This window comes from Schistocerca nitens, chromosome 7, assembly GCF_023898315.1.
Source record: "Schistocerca nitens isolate TAMUIC-IGC-003100 chromosome 7, iqSchNite1.1, whole genome shotgun sequence".
Classification (NCBI taxonomy): Eukaryota; Metazoa; Arthropoda; class Insecta; order Orthoptera; family Acrididae; genus Schistocerca; species Schistocerca nitens.
The window spans coordinates 75,370,974-75,390,270 of record NC_064620.1 but is presented as its reverse complement, the minus strand read 5'-3'; the positions used below and the strand labels follow the sequence as shown (position 1 = coordinate 75,390,270).

The window sequence follows — 19,297 nt, the reverse complement described above, 5'->3', positions numbered from 1 at the left end:
TTGATTGTCATCCTAAATAGTACCGAACTTTGAACCGGAATCGGACGAATTTTGTAGTACTGACCAACATGATAACGTATGTGTAGGAGCGATTTTGTAAAGAAACAACCAATTAAACTTTCATATTATTGTGCTTAGGATTAGTGTAAAGAGACTTCCAACTAAACTTTCATAATATTGTGCTTAAGATTAATGTTCTGTCAGAGAGTTAATATTTAACATTGTTGTGTATAAACTTATTTCACTTTTTGATGTTGGGAAGATGTGTTACCCATTGCGCTGTTTTTATGTTGGCGAGTTGAAAACTGTGAAAAGCTGTAATTTGGTGAGAAATTTTGCTACATTAAACTTGTCATTTCACCTCACACAGTTGTTCTCAATTCAAGAATAAGCAATCAAAGACAACAACAACAACAAAAAAACCGCAATCCTACAACCGTATCTCTTATTGCGTTGTTATAACAAATTTTATGAATTCCTAGCTGCTGTATTTTTACTCAAATGTGTTACCGTGATTTCCGAATTGTTCTAATTACACATTTTGAGACACACCTCAGAGAGACGAGAGCCTTATCTTGCTATCTTCACATGTTGACACCCTGTTCAAGAAATATGCTCTTATTTCTTGATCATGGACATGCGTAATTTTGAAAGGAAGGTCATAATACATGTCCGTGTATATCTACTAATTTTTTAATTGCAACGAGGATACCTATAATTAATCACGTGATTTTTCCCTTCATTTTCAGTGTAAACAATCAGTATACTCGTTCGATGCTCCTGTGAATACTTGGAAGGCCAAGTTTAACTTTTCCATTGTTTTTGATGCTGTGTTTATGTAAAATGTCTTTCAGAAATAGTAATTTTATAGTTCGTTTAAAATTACTTGATAGTTTATGTCTGATACTTGGCGCTACAGTGTTGCTACATCGGCTATCGCTCGTTTAAAGGCGACATGCAAACATGGCGTGCCATTACCAAGTGCTGAAATGAAGTGCTGTTCATACAACGCGGAGCAATGTCGGAAGCTACTGCCATCAGGTATGGCGGAAACGCAAGATGATCTGTCCACGACCGGTGACCGAACTGTGGCATACAACGCGTTTTGTACCCTAATTTTATACTCGTGTTTTAACCTAACCACAACCTCTTGATATGCAACGGCGGTGAGCAACCTGCGGCCGAACTATTAATCACGCTCGCTTTGCTCACGGCTTTTACAGCTGACGTGCACGTGCAAACTCGAGACAGAAAAAATTCAGTTTCACCCCTAAAAGCGAATTGTAACTTCTCGCTTTTGCTATGCTAGCTGACGCGATACTGACCCATGAACAATCGTGGTTGGAAGTCTTACAGGTTATAGGCGACACAAGCAGATTCAAAAAGAAAGACGAATCGTAGGAAGAAAAATAAGAGGAAATTAAAAAAGTCAGTAAGTTGATGAAAACGATGCAACAAAAGATTGAAAGTAAAAAAATAGATTGAAACCAATTAGTTGAAAATAATAATAGTCGTTTTGGTAAATATTTAAAAGAGTAAAATTATGATCACCCAGCGGTATTCTAATCTACACACTTTCATACAGTAGACTGTAACGTTGCCACTGCGCTACGGAAGAGAGTGAGACTATAATGCTATATTTATGTATCCATAAAACGAGTTGCAACGATCATTTTCTGCCGTCAAAAAGTTTAGTTGTGCACCATGTCGTACGAAGTTTACCTGCGCTAGTCTGGTGTCTGTGATGGTAGTGGAATATGTAGCCGAATCGCGTCTTTTGCGAAAGAATTCAGCAGTCTTCGGCTAGTGGTGTGGTGTGTGTGTACGACTCTCTCTCTCTCTCTCTCTCTCTCTCTCTCTCTGTGTGTGTGTGTGTGTGTGTGTGTGTGTGTGTGTGTGTGAGAGGGAGAGGGAGGGAGGGAGGAAATGCGAAATAAAAGGGACGATTCTCCGGTATTCAAACACAACATGAAAAGAAGCCAGACAATGAATTGGTAGTTAACTGACAGTTGTTGCGGCTGTTTGGCAACGACGAACAGTTCAGGCTTGATGCTGACCGCCCTGATTGGAGGAAGGCACCTCCAACACGTAAAGTGTCAACTATCAAGTAATTTTAATCAGACTGTAGTTGTACAATAGTTACCAGCAAATATATTTATCCTGATATGACCGTTACAGATATTAAATGTGGTTGTTTCCTTTCACAGCGTGTTTACCATACCGTAAGCTTGAGCTATCATGAATTTCATGCGGTAAGGAGTAAAAACTAGTTTGTTGCTCGTAAAAACATTACGAATCCGGTGGCTGCTTTTTAACACATTACCGAGTGCTGTGGTTTAGTATTTAAATCATTGAACACTTATTTGCCTCTGCCCTAGTCTTCAGGCTTTGGTATGGTAATACATAAATGTTACAAACTAAGTTTCCGGATCGTCCAAAATGGGGTGACGACATATACGTTTTCCCCCTTTTGTCCATTTGACAAAGTGTTCCGTCTCATAATGACGTGGCTGTCGCTGTAATGTTAACCATTTTCCCGTCTCTCTCTCTCTCTCTCTCTCTCTCTCTCTCTCTCTCTCTGTAGTGGGAATAGTTGACACGTCCTCTTTGGCTGCTCGCTGCCTGACTACTTTGCGGGTTTACTTTGGCAAGCGTTCGTAGTTCTTCCAGAGGGACTTCACGTTCTCAAAAGTCTGCGCGCCAATTAGTGACCACATTATTCTCTGGAGGAAGACACATGTCGCGCTTTTGATTCACGAGCCGCGCATCTGTTTGTCGACGAAGTATTTTAGCTGCAGTGAATAACGAAACTTCTCGATCTTGTTTTTCGCATAATTACGCTCGTATCATTTAGTTAATATTCACAATGTTATTTTTATACCTGGAATTTTGCCACTTTGAGACATCATTCACAGTACTGAAGTGGGCAGAACACTTTTTTTCCAAAATAAATAAAAATGATTTCATAATGCCCGTCAGTTGGCAGCACGCCGCGTTATAGTTACTAATTTTGCTCAGAACGTGATGTTACGTCGCATTTGCCAATTTCTCTGACAGATGGGTGTTAAGGTTAAAAGCAAAAAGGGTGTGACTTGGTCAAAAAAGAAAAAAAAAGTACGTGATTAAATTGCAGTACACCAACTGCAAGTTAGTTTCCTTATGGACGAAACTTGTTTAACGTTAACATTAGTGTCATTAAACCTGATTTTCTTCTCTACATGCGCAGTTGAGTATTATACATTAAGAGCGAACTTGATTGAGCGAGACGCTATGGGTACTGAAGTTTGAGTCGCATACAAACGAAGAAACAGAGCATCTTTTGGACTCTCTCTTCCATCTTAACTGACAAGCAGAACGGCTAGAATCGCTTACCTTCAAGCGCTGCAATTCTGTCTTTACAGTCGTTTACTCTTGGCAGTATTTGCCCATCTTAGAAGTTAACACTGATTTGTGTAGGTATATAACAATATTTAGGGCAGTGGCCGACAAGTAAGTCGGAATTCAGTATTACTCGATGAAGACCATCGTCTTAGTGTCACGAATAGAGTGTATAGTAATCCACAATGGCCAGATAATATTCGATTTGCCCGCAGTATGATGGATATGTGCTGCAAGAAACATCAATGTCGTTTTTCTCAGAATATAGTCTCAGATGTGAAGAACATTGCCTAGCCGTCTGCCATTAGCTACCTTCTGAATTTTCGATTAATGTATAACAACTTCCTGCCCCATTTTATCCACGTGAAAGTAAACTCTTTCATGAAACATCTTTGCCATTCACCTGAATCTCGATGTTTTCGTTGATTATGCATTTCAAAATCGCAGTGATGTTTCTCATTTTCATGTTGCGCCTCAGTGGCGAAAACCTTTCGACAAGAATTGAAATTAATTACTCATAAACACATTAAAATGTCAGAATTATTTTTATGTATTTATTTGTCGTCAGTCTACTGATTGATTTGATGCGGCCCACCACGTATTTCTCTCCTCTACCAACCTTTTCGTATCAGAATAGCACTTGCAGCCTCTGTATTCCAGTCTCTGTCTTCCTCTACTGCTTTCTCTACTACCTGACGTCCAACCAGATGTCCTAGCATCCTGCCCCTTTATCTCGTCAATGTTTTCTATATATTCCTTTTCTTACGCGATTCTGCGGAGGACCGCCTCGTTTCCTACCTTATCAGTCCACTTAATTTTCAGCTTTCCCTTGTAGCACCACATCTCAAATGCTTCGATTCTCTTCCGTTCCGGTTTTACCGCTGTCGATGATTGACTACAATACAATGCTGTGCTGCAGTCGTATCTTCTCAAAAGTTTCGTCCTCAAATTAAGACGTATGTTTGATACCAACAGATTTCTCTTGGCCATTTTCGTCAGTGCTAATGTACTATCTATGCCCTCATTGCTCTGTCCATCACGGGTTTTTGCTGCCTAGGGAACAGAATTCCTTAACTTCATCTACTTTGTGATCACCAGTGCTCATATGAAGTTTCTCATTGTGCTCATTTCTGCTACTTCCTTTACTTCTGTCCTTCGATTTGCTCTCAGTCCATATTCTGTACTCATTAGACTATTCGTTCTATTGAACAAATCCTGTAATTCTTCTTTACTTTCACTGAAGACAGCACTGTCAGCGAATCTTCACCTAGAATTGAAATCACATTCCTGAACCTTTCTTTTATTTCCTTTATTGCTTGTTCGATGTATAGGTCGAACAGTAGGAGCGAAAGACGACATCCCTGTCTTACACTCGTTTTAATCCGAGCAGTTCATTGTTGATCTTCCACTCGTAACGTTCCCTCTTGGTCGTTGCACACATTTTATATTACCCGTCTCTCCCTGTAGCTTACATCTGTTTTTCTCAGAATTTGGAATATCTTGCATCATTTTACTTTGTTGAACGCCTTTTTCCAGGTACGCAAATCCTATGAGCGGATAGGTGGAAAGAGTACATTGAAGGCCTCAATGCGGGGGAGGACTTGGCTGATAACGTTACAAAAGAAACGGGATTCGACAGGGAAGAGTTAGGGGATCCAGTATTAGGATCAGAATTTAAAAGAGCTTTGGAAGATTTAAGGTCAAAAAGGCAGAAGGGATAGCTAACGTTCTATCAGAACTTCCAAAATCATTGGGGGAAGTGGCAACAAACGGCTCTTCACGTTGCCGAATATTGGTAGAGCCTACAAGTGCTTACATTATCGCACAATCAGCTTAACAGCTCATGCCTCCAAGTTGCTGACATTCTAATACAGAAGAATGGAAAAGAGAATTAAGGATCTGTTATCTGACGATCAGTTCATCTTTCGTAAAGGTAAAGGCAGCATAGACAAAATTCTGACGTATAGGTTGACAATGGAAGCAAGATTGAAGAAATACGAAGACCAGTTCGAAGGATGTGTCGATCTAGAAAAAGCGTTCGACAACGTAAAATGGTGCAACCTGTTCGAAATTATGAGAGAAATAGGATAAGTTAGCAAAATAATAACCAACAAAAATACACAGTTCACGAATCCAAATAAGAATAGCAAGAAGGTACAGACGATCGCATTACGGCACCAGCCGTCAGAGTAACATCCAAAACTTCTCGCCGAGACTACTCGACATGAATTCAGGAGGCATTTCGTTCCGTTTCGTTAACGATTAGTGTGAAAGTTCGGCTTTTAAATTACAGTTAAATGTGCTGTTAGTCACCCTATACCGATAAGGCTTGTATGGCGTCAGCTGGACGTGGGGGGACGGAACTTTTTTCTTTGAAGCGTTTATTTTTGTTTGCTTATTGCTTCATTCCTATGGCTCGTGGTCTGCAGGCATTACCGGTTGACGTAGTTACATTAGCTTGCGCGCGAAGGATAGCAGTTTAATTAGTGAAGCGTTTGAAGACAAAGGGTGAGACTGAAACGCAGTGTCGACCGTAAACGTCTAGAAAATTACAACGGAGGTTACCTAGCTTAACTCCCTCATTCGAGAAAGAGCAACATAGCGCTGGATGTTGGTTTTATGTGTGCTTTATGACTGGGAAACAGGCAGATGCATAATCCGTGTATGTAAGACAACGCAGACGAATTTCAATGACGTAAAAGTAATGGTTCAACTAAAACTGTAAGGTGTCAGTTTTTTGTTGCGATATTACCTTAAAATGTAAAAATGAAATACATCGTCTTTCAAAGCTGCATCAGTCAGTGCTTAGTGTACTTTTACCGTCTGATGCATCAGGTTGAAATGTTCGGAACTATGGCATCGCGTTTTGCGCTTTTAAGTGCAAAACCGACCGGCCTGTGAGCAGAATTTGATTCTTACACCCTGTTCATCAACGTTTGTGTTGATACAACATCGTTTATGGATTGTAGATTTTGTTATACGTATAACCTGCTGTTCGTGAAACACTTCTACACGTTTTCATTAATCCGTCGTCTTAACTCACCACATGCATCGGCTAATTTGATAAATACCAACCAGAGAAGATGCCCTGTCAATCCTCTTTCAGTGTATGATGTCTTCTGAAGAGCATTCTGAATTCTGTAAGTGGCAGTGTGTTAACTAAGCGTACACAACGGAAACAGATAGTGTTTTCTGCATGAAGCGCTACATACACGCAGAATTACTAATGTCTTCAAACATCACTGTGTGATTTCTTTATTACGTATTTTTCCGTAATTAATGCCAGAGTGTCGGAAATTTACTGTAAACAGCAGTAGGCGGGGCAGGCAGGGTGTAATCGTCCGACGACGATCGGAAAATTTTCCTGACATTTAAGGAAATGTTATGCAATTTTATTTAACCACATGTTAAGTACTGCTCTTCACTTTTAATTATCAGTCGTACAATTGTAGGTGTAAAATTAGACCAAATATGGGTCAAAATTATTGCAGAGTAGTGTGAAATAAAACTCAATCCTCGCGTTAATCAGTCGTTATAGCTACAGTCATTAAGAAAAAGTTAAGGTGATTTTAAGAGTTCCTTTATCAGATGCCCTCTGAAGATACTGAAAGTACAACACAGCTCTTGCCTCCTAGATACTTGTTAGTTTGCAAAGTTTTTCTTATGCGCTTGTGTGTCGCTGCATACCTTGGTGTCGTGTGGGGTACGGGTGCAGTGCCAGAGGCCACGTTTGCGTCCTCGTGTAGCACTCTTGACATCTTTGGCCTCGACGGGAAATCTTCACAATTCCCGTAGCAAGGAGCTGGAGAGCGAGCGGGTTTCGAAAGGATCATTCACTGGTTAACAGCTTCCTCTGCTGCACACAGAGGGAAGGAAGGTCCGCCTTCGATTTTCGATCCTCCGCGAAATGCGGCGGCGCTGTGAGGGTGTCGCTCCCCACTGGTTAAATGTTAAAGGGAGAAGTTCTGCACGGCAAAGCGCACGCTGTTTCACAGCGTTACGGAATTTCGTTACCACATTGTGCTGAACTATCTGGCAAACTCTGCACTCGATACTTGACGCGCAGTCGTTAACTGCCGATGTGGCGGGCGCCGAGTTGATTGCGTACTGTCATTCGTTGATAGTCATTCCCGCGATTTTTTTCGTTTTGCGCATCATTATGTAACTGGTTGGGATAAACCTTTCCAGACCATTCTTCGTCTTTAGTACATACATTAAATGATGGTGGAGGTAAGCCTGGGATGGCTTATTGGAAATAGCTAAATTCTCATCTTACTGCTGTGTATGTCGAAATTTTAGCAGTTTGTGATAATACATAAATACACGTACTAGGCATCTGCCTGTAGGGAACAGTGTGACCAACCCTGGTCACGCAAACGGGTATCAATACTGTTTCCAACTTCCTAGCAAGTCGTTGTCTGATTATCTGGGTTACAAGAAAGAAAAAAAGTGGGTTAGTAAAGTTCTAGGAAATATACCAACGTCAAACTAAGTTCTTAATATACAACTACACGCACTTGAATACGCTACGTAACTGTACTTGAACGTGTTAATGTGTAATGTATTCAAGTATGTGTAACGTATAGAAGTTCTTTAGTTTTGTAATTTTAGTTAAAGTATTTTGCTGTCTCTCTTTTTAAACATATCGTCTGATTGTTAGGTTGAAATTGGGAAAGATGTGTAATATGCATACTTAAAAAAGTAAAGAAACATTGATCTCTCCGTAAATTACCATTGAATGAGATTCAATTTGATGACTCGTGAGATTTACTTAAACACATCTTTAGCTTTACGAAGACCAAGTGGTCGATTATAAGTGAATAAAACAATGATATTTTTATGTTTTCTAAAAAATATTGCCTCCCACATTCTTTTTTGAGCGATGTTTACCGTCGTCTATGGGTCTTCATTTCTTTCTTCTTTTTTTTCGTGTGTGGCAGACCTGTTGCGAGATATGCTTTTCAGTACAGTGTGCACCCTGCAACATGGAATTTTGTATTGACGGGTTTGTAGTAGATGTTTTCTGGCAAGTTTGCATGTTTACAACGATATTAGCCGCAGAGTCTGTTGTTATCCTGACGTTGGGAGCAATTTTACTCCCATCTATATGAACTTCGTGCGATATATACGTAGCTAAGACACACCGTAGACTCACATACTGCTAGATATAGCAATACGAATAAAAGCCGTTTGGACAGCAAAAGAAGCATATGCTAGTGACAGGATTGCCTGAGGAGATGTGAACAGAGGTGGGACATCGGTAATATCTTGCTTTAGCATTTGATAATATTGTATTGCTTGCTCGCTCGGTTATACGAGAGAGAGAGAGAGAGAGAGAGAGAGAGAGAGAGAGAGAGAGAGAGAGAGAGAGAGAGAGAGAGAAGGGGTACTTGGTGTTATATACCTTTTCTAACCATGGTATGAATTGATGTTGCTTGCACCCATCTCATTGCAGGATGTCATTAACCGTTGTGCATCCTGAGTCAGCTTCGATACTTCTTGCCCTCGAATAGTAAGAAACTGTCGTAGAAAGGATACGGCGTTGCAAAATCACGAGTAATGCGCTGAAACAGGCCGAACAGGAAAAATGGAATGATTCGGCTCCCGAATGTGGCTGAGAGATGCCAAAAATGTCGGCTGCCCGCGAGCGTCGGAGGCTGGCAATTTCTGTTATCTGCGGACGACCTGGACGTGACAGCAGGCGCCGGTGATAGCTTACGTTCGCCCGAGCGGCAGTGATAAGGATATCAGCTAAAACGCTCCGTTGCGCAACTGCACGTGGCGCGCCGATGCCGGTTTGTCGCACAGTATCTGCGTGACTAAAGTTGCCCTCACCGTGTAAGCGGCATGACAGTTATTGAAACACGTCGAAGTAAACTAATCGAGCACGGTTGTAAAGTACGGTTTGTGGTTCAGATCCGGGAACGCCATCTTTAATTTACGTTAAATTACTATAGGACGTTGCAAGGATTGTTCGACAACAAATAACTGCAGAATCTTTCCGCATGAACGCGGATGCTAATGCGTAGTGGTGCAGTAGGAGATTCCAGTGTTGTCTGGTTGTTCTTTCCCGAAGCTGCCATGGTTTACGTTGTCAGTAGTGAAGTGGACCCTTGCTATTGCCACTTCTTCTGTGTTAGCGGTGTCAGAGACCGCACGTTTCAGGATACTGTTTTAAATTGGTTTGAGGGCAGTTCAGATAGTGACAACGAAACTGAAAGTGAAGATAATACAGTATAAGAATAATGCGAAAGTAAGACGAATTTATTTTGCCACCTGTGAATTCCTTGAATGAAACAAGTGATCAGAGTGATGACAGAAGTGTGGAGACAATCTGTAGATAGAAGTTCTGCTTTGGGCGTAAGTTCCTATAAAGACAGTACTCAGGCGAACCCCTTTAATTTTTTAAGAAGCTTGTAAACTGTTGGTGACACCACAGATAAAAAGCGACTCAATAAGTATCACATTCGAGGTCTGTTCAAAAAATTTCGGAACATTCGTAATTTCATGCCAGTGGTATCTAGGAGCGAAAAGCGGTTGGCATCCCTGCTCACTCCTGTGTTCAGTGCGTAACTACCGGAAGTTTCGTTGTTGTATGCCAGTTATTGTTCAGTGCTGTACTGAGTAGAACGTTGTACCGCACAGTTCGCGAATTTCGAGATGGCAGAGTTAGAGGAGCAACGCGCCTGCATTAAATTTTGCGTGAAACAAAAGAAAACCAAGGGGCAGGAAGCCTACGACGATGAGTTCTTAAGCTATACTCGGTGTTAGAAATGGTTTACACGATTGAAAAATACCCAGACGTAAGTTAAAGATGACTCTCGTTCACGACGCCCTTCGACGTCTACCGACTGGAGAGATTGCAGAGGAATGTAACATTTCAGTTGGATCTCGTCATGAAATCCTGACAAAGCATCTTGGAATGTATCGTGTTGCTGCCAAGTTCCTTGCACGGCTCATGACTATAGACCAGAAAGACTTTCGCCTAGCAGTCTGTGAAGAGGTTTTGGATCGCGCAAATGAGAACTAGATGTTCCATACGAGAATCATAACTGATAATGAGACTTGTGTCGATGGTTATATTGTTAGGACCAAGGTCATTCTTCACAGTGGGTCGGGAAAGGTTCTCCAAGACCAAAAAAAGCTCGTCAGGTCAAGTCAAATAACAGAGCCTGGCAGATAGTTCTCTTTGACTTTTTAAGGGCTAGTTTATCATGAATTCGAGCCACAGGGACAAACGGTTAATCGATGGTACTATCAGGACGTGTTGCGACGCTTGCGAGAAAATGTGAGAAGAAAACAGACAGAAATGTGGCGAGACAATTCATGGCTCTTGCATCACTATAACGCACCTGCACATGCATCCATGTTAGTGGTTACAATTGCACAAAAAACGAAACGCTGTGCTGTTTCATCCAGACCTGGCCCCTGCGGTCTTTATTTTATTTCCAAATTTGAAAACCCCGTTGAAATGAGAAAGATTTGCAACGATAGACGAGAAAAAAGATAATCCAGCAAGAGGCGTACCAGGACTACTTCCGGAAGTGGAAACGGTGTTGGAAGCGGTGTATCAATTATGGAAGAGAGTATTTAAAAAGAGACCATCCACAGTAAGCAGAAGGTAAGCGTAGAAAAATTTTGTGGACAAAGTTGCCGGAATTTTTTGAACCGACCTCGTACACTGTGAGCTTCGCGCAGCCTTCTCCGTGTTTTGGTTGTGGCAGAACCAAGAGTAGAAATCATAGAACGATTGAAAAAACGCACATCATGCGCCACCTTTGATCCAAAAGAGAAGGGATGGATACTTTATATTCGCCTTTGTTGCAAAAAGCCAATCTGACTAAAAATTGAATTTCCAGCCATTGCAAAGAAAACCCCTCAGAGGAAATACTAGAGCAGTTTTCAATTTTTAAAAACTTTTTTTGGAGATTTTTCTTATTGAGTGTGTAATAAACAATAAAAGTACAGCAAAAAGTAATGTGGAGTGCGGCGTATTTGAGTTTTCATAGCATTAACGTTACCATATAATACTATGATCATTTTGTTTTGTTTTCTGCTTAAATGCCTTTTGTTTCGTAAAAATGAACTTTAAAATTATTGGAATATATTTTTTGTGTGTTTATTAATATAAGATTTTACATAAAGTCTGATTTGTTCCACCAAAATTGCTGAATACAATTTATATGGCTGTTTAAATATACCATACCCTAACCTAACCTAACCTAACCTCGTAGCGTTCACTCAGACCGCACGTGGGACCTTGTGAGACCAAAAAATGACCTGGGAAGCTAAGGGTTAAAAAACAACAGAGTTGCACCCAACAGAAGTTGGATACTAAGCTGATTCGGAGGGCAATGTAGAAACCAGACTTAGTTTTCATTGAGTATTCGATAACACACTTCATTGTTTTTGGTTGAAAATTGTATTAAACGCGCAAACAAAGTTGACACTTAGCGCGCTGGATGATAGGAGCGGCTGCAAATGGGAAATGCCTTTGCAGTCGCTCCCATTATCCAACGCGCCGAGTGTGAACTTTGTTTGCGCGTGCAGTACATAGTCCTCTCACGTTTAGCGCCGTATTGACTTCACACGGTAGGAGAGGATCTAAGGGAGGGCGCACGACCAACTGTCGGACACCGACTATTTTGTCGATTGTAAGGGACATGATGCACGAGTATGCTAATAGAGGCAAGTACACGACCTACAAAATAGTCGGGCCCACAAAAAAAGAGACCCGATCCGATCCGGGTGTCGGTGAGGACCATTAAACACATTTAAATGGCCTTAAGTACATGACCACCAGTTTAATAGTCATCCTGTAGTAGTCATGCTGCGTTGATGCGATAACAATGGATGTTGATACAGAGAGGCGGATTATTGAAGTGCAGAAACATCGGTCTTTGTATGATACTTCCAGTACAGAATATCATGAGAGATCCATAAGGAAAAAACTATAGGAGGACTTACGTCTGGTACTGAATGGTTCTGACCAAGCTAAGGAAATCTAACATTATTACTTTGCTATACTATATGTATTACATTGCCAATGACCAGACCCTTGTAGTGACGTAGACCTAGTCTGCATTCAACTACTTGTCCTTTTTGTGCCTTGTGGTGACGCATTTCCAAATAGCTGCCCATATAATGTATCTTCAAAGCGAATACCACATTTATTCCCTACATAGCTGTGTAGAACACACACTGCTTACTTGTGTGAATAGAATGTTGCAGACTAGCGTCTAGGTTTTTGTGGAATACCCTCCATATACTAGCTAAAATTCTAAATCAGCACTCAGTCATACGTCTTGCGTACGTAATCTATGGTTAAAAATCATTTTTTTCTCATACAGATATCGAGTAGGGTAGCGTCTCAAAATGCTCGTTGATGATGCAAGTGCCTCACCTCCTATGGAAACAAATCGCAAAAGTTTAGCATGTTCATCACGAGGTAATTGTTGACCACATGATATATTCAAACGATCTTCAGTCAAAGATTTCCAAGAGATGCACTTCGAAAAACATTAGAGTCGCTAGATTTGTCCAAATACCGTGTATCAACAAGTATGAAACAGTAAGCTGAGTTTATAATTGAAGTAGTTCGAACCAAACAGAGGCGACATTTGTGTGCTTATGTGCTTACCATCAGTGGTCCCTAAACAGTTATGGAAACTGGTCGTTCCATAAAAATTTTCCGAAATTTCCAACCGTGATACCTTTGCTGGAGATGGTATGTATGATTTCTTTAAGATTTCCGAAACAGCTTTGCATATTTCCAAAACAGTTTTGCGTATAGTTGATGCATCAAGCAAATTTTGATCGTGTAAAGATAGGAAGTAGCTGCCTGTTGCCAAGTACCTACAAAAAAGATAGAAAAACAAGTAGCTATGGACGCATACCTTGTGTTACGGGTATTGAACTTCACAGAAGACGTGGTTCCCTACGTGACTGCTTCAGACGAGAACGATCTCTGAAGGAGAGAGCATCTTCGGGAAGCTCTGCAAAGAAAAGACGGAAGTACATCAACTTCGAATAGCTACTGTTCCATAAATAGAAGATGGTCAGAATGTAAAGACAAAAAGAACAGAAAGAGAAAAAGATGAAGAAATTTTGCAGGTTCTTAGAGAAGAAAATAAGAGTCACCCTCAAACTATGCCAAGAGCAGTTGATGAAGATGAGTATTTTTCTGCTCTCGATTACTCCAGATTTCAAGAAGTACGATCAAGAACAAAAGTAGCTGTTGAGAATATAAATTTTCAACACTATCGTCAATTTCGGGCAATCTCAGCGGATTTCAAACAACGGGTCAGGAATATTTCAGCACACACCATCAAACACGCAGCATATAACATCCATCCACCAGTGAATGGGCCCAACAACAAGGCATACCTACAACTGCTACATTCATCTTATAGGTTTGCAGATATTGTATTTCTTCCGTGTTTTCAATTAAAATTACTGGATGTTGGTTAGACCTTTTATGCAAAACTGTTTTTTCCTGTTATTCAAACATATTTCAGCACCTCTGTGCCATTAACAGTGGGTTTTGTTTATTGGACTACTGTAAAAGTGAACATGTTTCAGGTTGTAACTGAATTAAACAGGACACTATACAGATGATCCTGCAAAACCATATAACATAAATCACGGTAAGAACATAACGAACAAAAACTGTGTAGGTGTCATTCTATTAGATCAGTTACAACCTAAAATATGTTCACTTTCACAATTGTCCAATAAACAAAGCCCACTGATGATGGCACAGAGATGCTGAAACATGTTTGGATAACAAGAAAAAGCAGTGCTTTACATTTGAACCTATATCCAATAATTTAAACTGCTACATTCAACACAGATGAACACTCAGCCAGTGCCTGGGTCAAAATGCCATGGACGATTACCTGTAGTGGCAAAACCCACACCTGCAGCGAGTCGTCCTGAGATATCTCCACAGGAAATAAATTCACTGGACTCCTCATATTCGCAAGGATCAACAGTTACGAATAGTTGAAATTGGGATACATAGATGAAAACTGAGCCATTATGTGAGATGTGCTTTATTAAAGATTGTATGTATGATTAAAAATAAAAGTAGTTTTCTTATCGTAATGCGACTGACAACCTCTCATTACTACTACACATTTTCTCTTCACAGTATCTTGTTGCTGTGGTCTTCAGTCCAGAGACTGGTTTTGATGCAACTCTCCATGCTACTCTATCCTGTGCAAGCTTCATCATCTCCCAGTACCTACTGCAACCTGCATCCTTCTGAATCTGCTTAGTGTATTCATCTCTTTGTCTCCCTCTACCATTTTCACCCTCCACGCTGCCCTCCAGTGCTAAATTGGTGATCCCTTGATGCCTCAGAACGTTTCCTACCAACCGATCCCTTCCTCTAGTCAAGTTGTGCCTGAAGTTTCTCTTCTCCCCAATTCAATTCCCCCTCATTATTTATGTGGTCTACCCACCTTATCTTCAGCATTCTTCTGTAGCACCACATTTCGAAAGCTTCTATTCTCTTCTTGTCCATACTATTTATCGTCCATGTTTCACTTCCGTACATGGCTACACTCCACACAAATCCTTTCAGAAACGTCTTCCTGACATTTCAATCTATACTCGATGTTAACAAATTTCTCTTCGTCGGAAATACTTCCCTTGCCATTGCCAGTCTACATTTTATATCCTCTCTACGTCGACCATCATCAGTTATTTTTCTCCCCAGATAGCAAAACTCATTTACCACTTTAAGTGTCTCATTTCGTAATCTAATTCCCTCAGCGTCACCCGATTCAATTCAACTACACTCCGCTATACTCGTTTTGCTTTTGTTGACGTTCATCTTATATCCTCCTTTCCATTCTGTTCAACTGCTGTTTGACCTTCGCTGACTGTAACCGAATTAGTCATCGGCAAACCTCAAAAATTTTTATTTCTTGTCCATGGATTTTAATTCCTACTCCGAATTTTTCTTTTGTTTCCTTTACTGCTTGCTCAATATACAGATTGAATAACATCGGGGATAGGCTACAACCCTGTCTCACACCCTTCCCAACCACTGCTTCCCTTTAATGCCCCTCGACTCTTATAATTGCCATCTGGTTTCTGTACAAATTGTAAATAGCCTTCCGCTCCCTGTATTTTACCCCTGCCACCTTCAGAATTTGAAATAGAGTATTCCAGTCAACATTGTCAAAAGCTTTCTCTAAGTCTACAAATGCTAGAAACGTAGGTTTGCCTTTCTTTAATCTATTTTCTAAGATAAGTCATAGGGTCAGTATTCCCTCACGTGTTCCAACATTTCTGCGTAATTCAAACTTATCCTCCCCGAGGTCGGCTTCTACCAGTTTTTCCATTCGTCTGTAAAGAATTCGTGTTAGTATTTTGCAGCTGTGACTTATTAAACTGATAGTTGGGTAATTTTCACATCTGTCAACATCTGCTTTCTTTGGGATTGGAATTATTCTATTCTTCTTGAAGTCTGAGAGTATTTCGCCTGTCTCATATATCTTGCTCACCAGATGGTAGAGTTTTGTCGGGAGTGGCTCTCCCAAGGCCGTCAGTAGTTCTAATGGAATGTTGTCTACTCCCGGGGCCTTGTTTCGGCTCAGGTCTTTCAGTGCTCTGTCAAACTCTTCACGCAGTATCGTATCTCCCATTTAATCTTCATCTACATTCTCTTCCATTTCCATAATCTTGTCCTCAATTACATCGCCCTCTATATACTCCTTCCACCTTTCTGCTTTCCCTTCTTTGCTTAGAACTGGGTTACCATCTGAGCTCTTGATATTCATGTAAGTGGTTCTCCTTCCTCCAAAGGTCTCTTTAATTTTCATGTAGGCAGTATCTATCCTACCCCTAGTGATATATGCCCCTACATCCATCCGTGCTTAGCCATTTTGCATGGTCTGTCGATCTCATATTGTGAGACGTTTGTATTCCCTTTTGCCTGCCTCATTTACTGTATTTTTATATGTTCTCCTTTCATCAATTAAATTCAATATTTCTTTTGTTACCCAAGGATTTCTACTAGCCTTCGTCTTTTTACTTACTTCAACCTCTGCTGCCTTCACTATTTCGTCTCTTAAAGGTACCCATTCTTCATCTATTGTATTTCTTTTCCCCATTCTTGTCAATCGTTCCCTAATGCTCTCCCTGAAACTCTCTACAACCTCTGGTTCTGTCAGTTTATTCAGGTCCCATCTCCTTATATTCCCACCTTTTTGCAGTTTCTTCAGTTTTAATCTTCAGTTCGTAACCAATAGATTGTGGTCAGAGTCCACATTTGCCCCTGAAAATGTCGTACAGTTGAAAACCTAGTTCTTGAATCTCTGTCTTCAAGTGTTAGCTGTGCTTAAGTTACGATCTGTGCAAACTTCTACCAGGCGGCTTCCTCTTTCATTCCTTATCCCCATTCCATATTCACTTACTACGTTTCCTTATCTTCCTTTTCCTACTATCGAATTCCAGTAACCCATGACTATTAAATTATCGTCTCCCTTCACTATCTGAATAATTTCTTTTAACTCATACATTTCATCAGTGTCTTCGTCATCTGCGGAGCTAGTTCGCATATAAACGTGTACTACTGTGGTAGGCGTGGGCTTCGTGTCTATCTTGGCCACAATAATGCGTTCACTAAGCTGTTTGTAGTAGCTTACCCGCACCCCTATTTTTTTTATTCATTATTAAACCTACTCCTGCATTACCCCTATTTGATTTTGTTTTTATAATCCTGTAGTCAGTTGACCATAAGTCCTGTTCCTCCTGCCACCGAATTTCACTAATTCCCACTATATCTAACTTTAACCTATCCATTTCCCTTTTTAAATTTTCTGACCTAGCTGCCCGATTAAGGGATTTGACATTCCACGCTCCGATCCGTAGTACGCCATATTTATTTACCCTGATAAGGACGTTCTCCTGAGTAGTCCTCGCCCGGAGATCCGAATGGCGGTTATTTTACCTCCGGAATATTTTACCCAAGAGGACGCCATCATCATTTAACCATACAGTAAAGCTGCATGCCCTCGGGAAAAATTACGGCTGTAGTTCCCCAGCACGGCCGTTTTGGTTAGTGTTAGAAGGCCAGATCAGTCAATCATCCAGACTGTTGCCCCTGCAACTACTGAAAAGGCTGGTGCCCCTCTTCAGGAACCACACGTTTGTCTGGCCTCTCAACAGATACCCCTCCATTGTGGTTGCACCTACGGTACGGCTATCTGTATCGCTGAGGCACGCAAGCCTCACCACCACCGGTAAGGTGCATGGTTCATTGGGGGAGTGGGGGCGGCACAGTATCTTAATGTGATATTTTTTGTGACCTGTATGCATAGCAGCTCGTCGAATTAAGTTGTAGGCATATTATAATAGTTGAAAAACTTTACAGGATCTCACATAAATCATCATATAATGTATGAAATTGCCTCTTAAATAATCGTTGAATCAGCCACGTACTGTCGGTCATGTGCGCTCTACCTATGCGGTTTTCGACTTCGATGGCTAACTAATATTATGCTTAAAAGGGCTGAGATGCCGCTCTGCGAGCACCGTTTGAATGTGACTCCGTAGTAAGTTTAACTTGGCTTATAACAAACTGGTTTAGCATTCGAGAACCCAACGCATTGCAGATGATTGCCGAATGATCCCTCGTTACATACTGACTCAAACTGATATCGTTATCAACGGTTTGTTACACTTCTTTAAGTCTCTCTCTTCATATAGGACCAGTCAGCTAATTTTATAGTTTAACTTGGTTATTAATTCGGATCAGAAACTGGTACTGAACCCAACATCCCTTTACATATTAAAAATCTCGCCAGTATTTTTACTAACGGGAAGAATTTACGCGCATTCTCACATTTTTGAGAGTAAGTAGTTGATGCCCCTCTTCAGTTTATTGATATTAAACTAGTGTTGTGGTGATGTCCAGTAACGAATTACAAAATTATTGTTCCTTGGTGTAATGTCTGACGTGTTTATATTAAAGTACTATACACACTTTATATGCCGCGACATATGTACTTTTAAATACAGGAAAAACGATATCATTTACTTATTGATCCCCAGAACGCTAGGTATGCCATTTACTTATTTGTTCCGTAGTGTAACACTCCCGATAGTCTCAGTGTTTATTATTATGTAGCTCATTTGACCAGACTTTATGGATAATTTAACTATTTCTGGTGAAATGACGCATGGTACTAGTAGATTAATCTCAGGAGTAGACGCTTCCAACTCTTTTCAAAATGAGGATACACTTTCGTCACAGTCACACAGTAATGCCAACAACGTGGATTACCGTGTTTTGAGGGGGTCACCTGCTCTCGTTCGTCAGCTCGTAACCCACCACACCTGTTCCACTTTAAAGCGCGCAGAGCTGCCAGATCGCTCAGTCAACACACGTCCTAACTAAAGGCCTTTTTGCACACGCGTCCACTATCGCAAGCGCCTCTGTATCAGATGCAGCAGAAGGGGCAACAAAAAACCGCCACCCGTACAAATGACTGCAGCAGAGCGTCGTCAGATCGGGCACCCCCACCACATTGCATACTGGGGCCAACTGTGCAAACACCTCGCCAATGGCGGCACGGCGTTTCTATGTTAACAGCAGCTGGAGGGGAGACTGCGGCGTCTGCGGTTAAGATGACACTGTCGCCTGCTCGCTAGACCTACGCGTGTATGTAGTGCTGGTGCAAATTGCTGTGATGTTTGTTCATTAGCCGAGTAGTGGCTAGGACAAACACTGTAACTACGTAACACAAACAAGAACCGAGATTGGCCATGTCCACCGCGGGATATGTACAGCGGACCTGCGTAAGGCTGTTTTCGCATATCAGTGATTCAGGGATGTGGAAACCCGTAGTCGAACTGTGTGGAATCCGCACACACACCCCACTTTCTCTCCATGTGTGAACACTGG

At 41.1% G+C, this 19,297-nt stretch overlaps 1 protein-coding gene across 1 annotated transcript in view; it reads left to right on the top strand.

The window, feature by feature from the left end:
• The window catches only part of LOC126195479 (KH domain-containing, RNA-binding, signal transduction-associated protein 3-like), a 580,765-nt gene that overhangs the window by 107,142 nt on the left and 454,326 nt on the right, over positions 1-19,297 (top strand). The gene's annotated exons all lie outside the window — the stretch shown is intronic.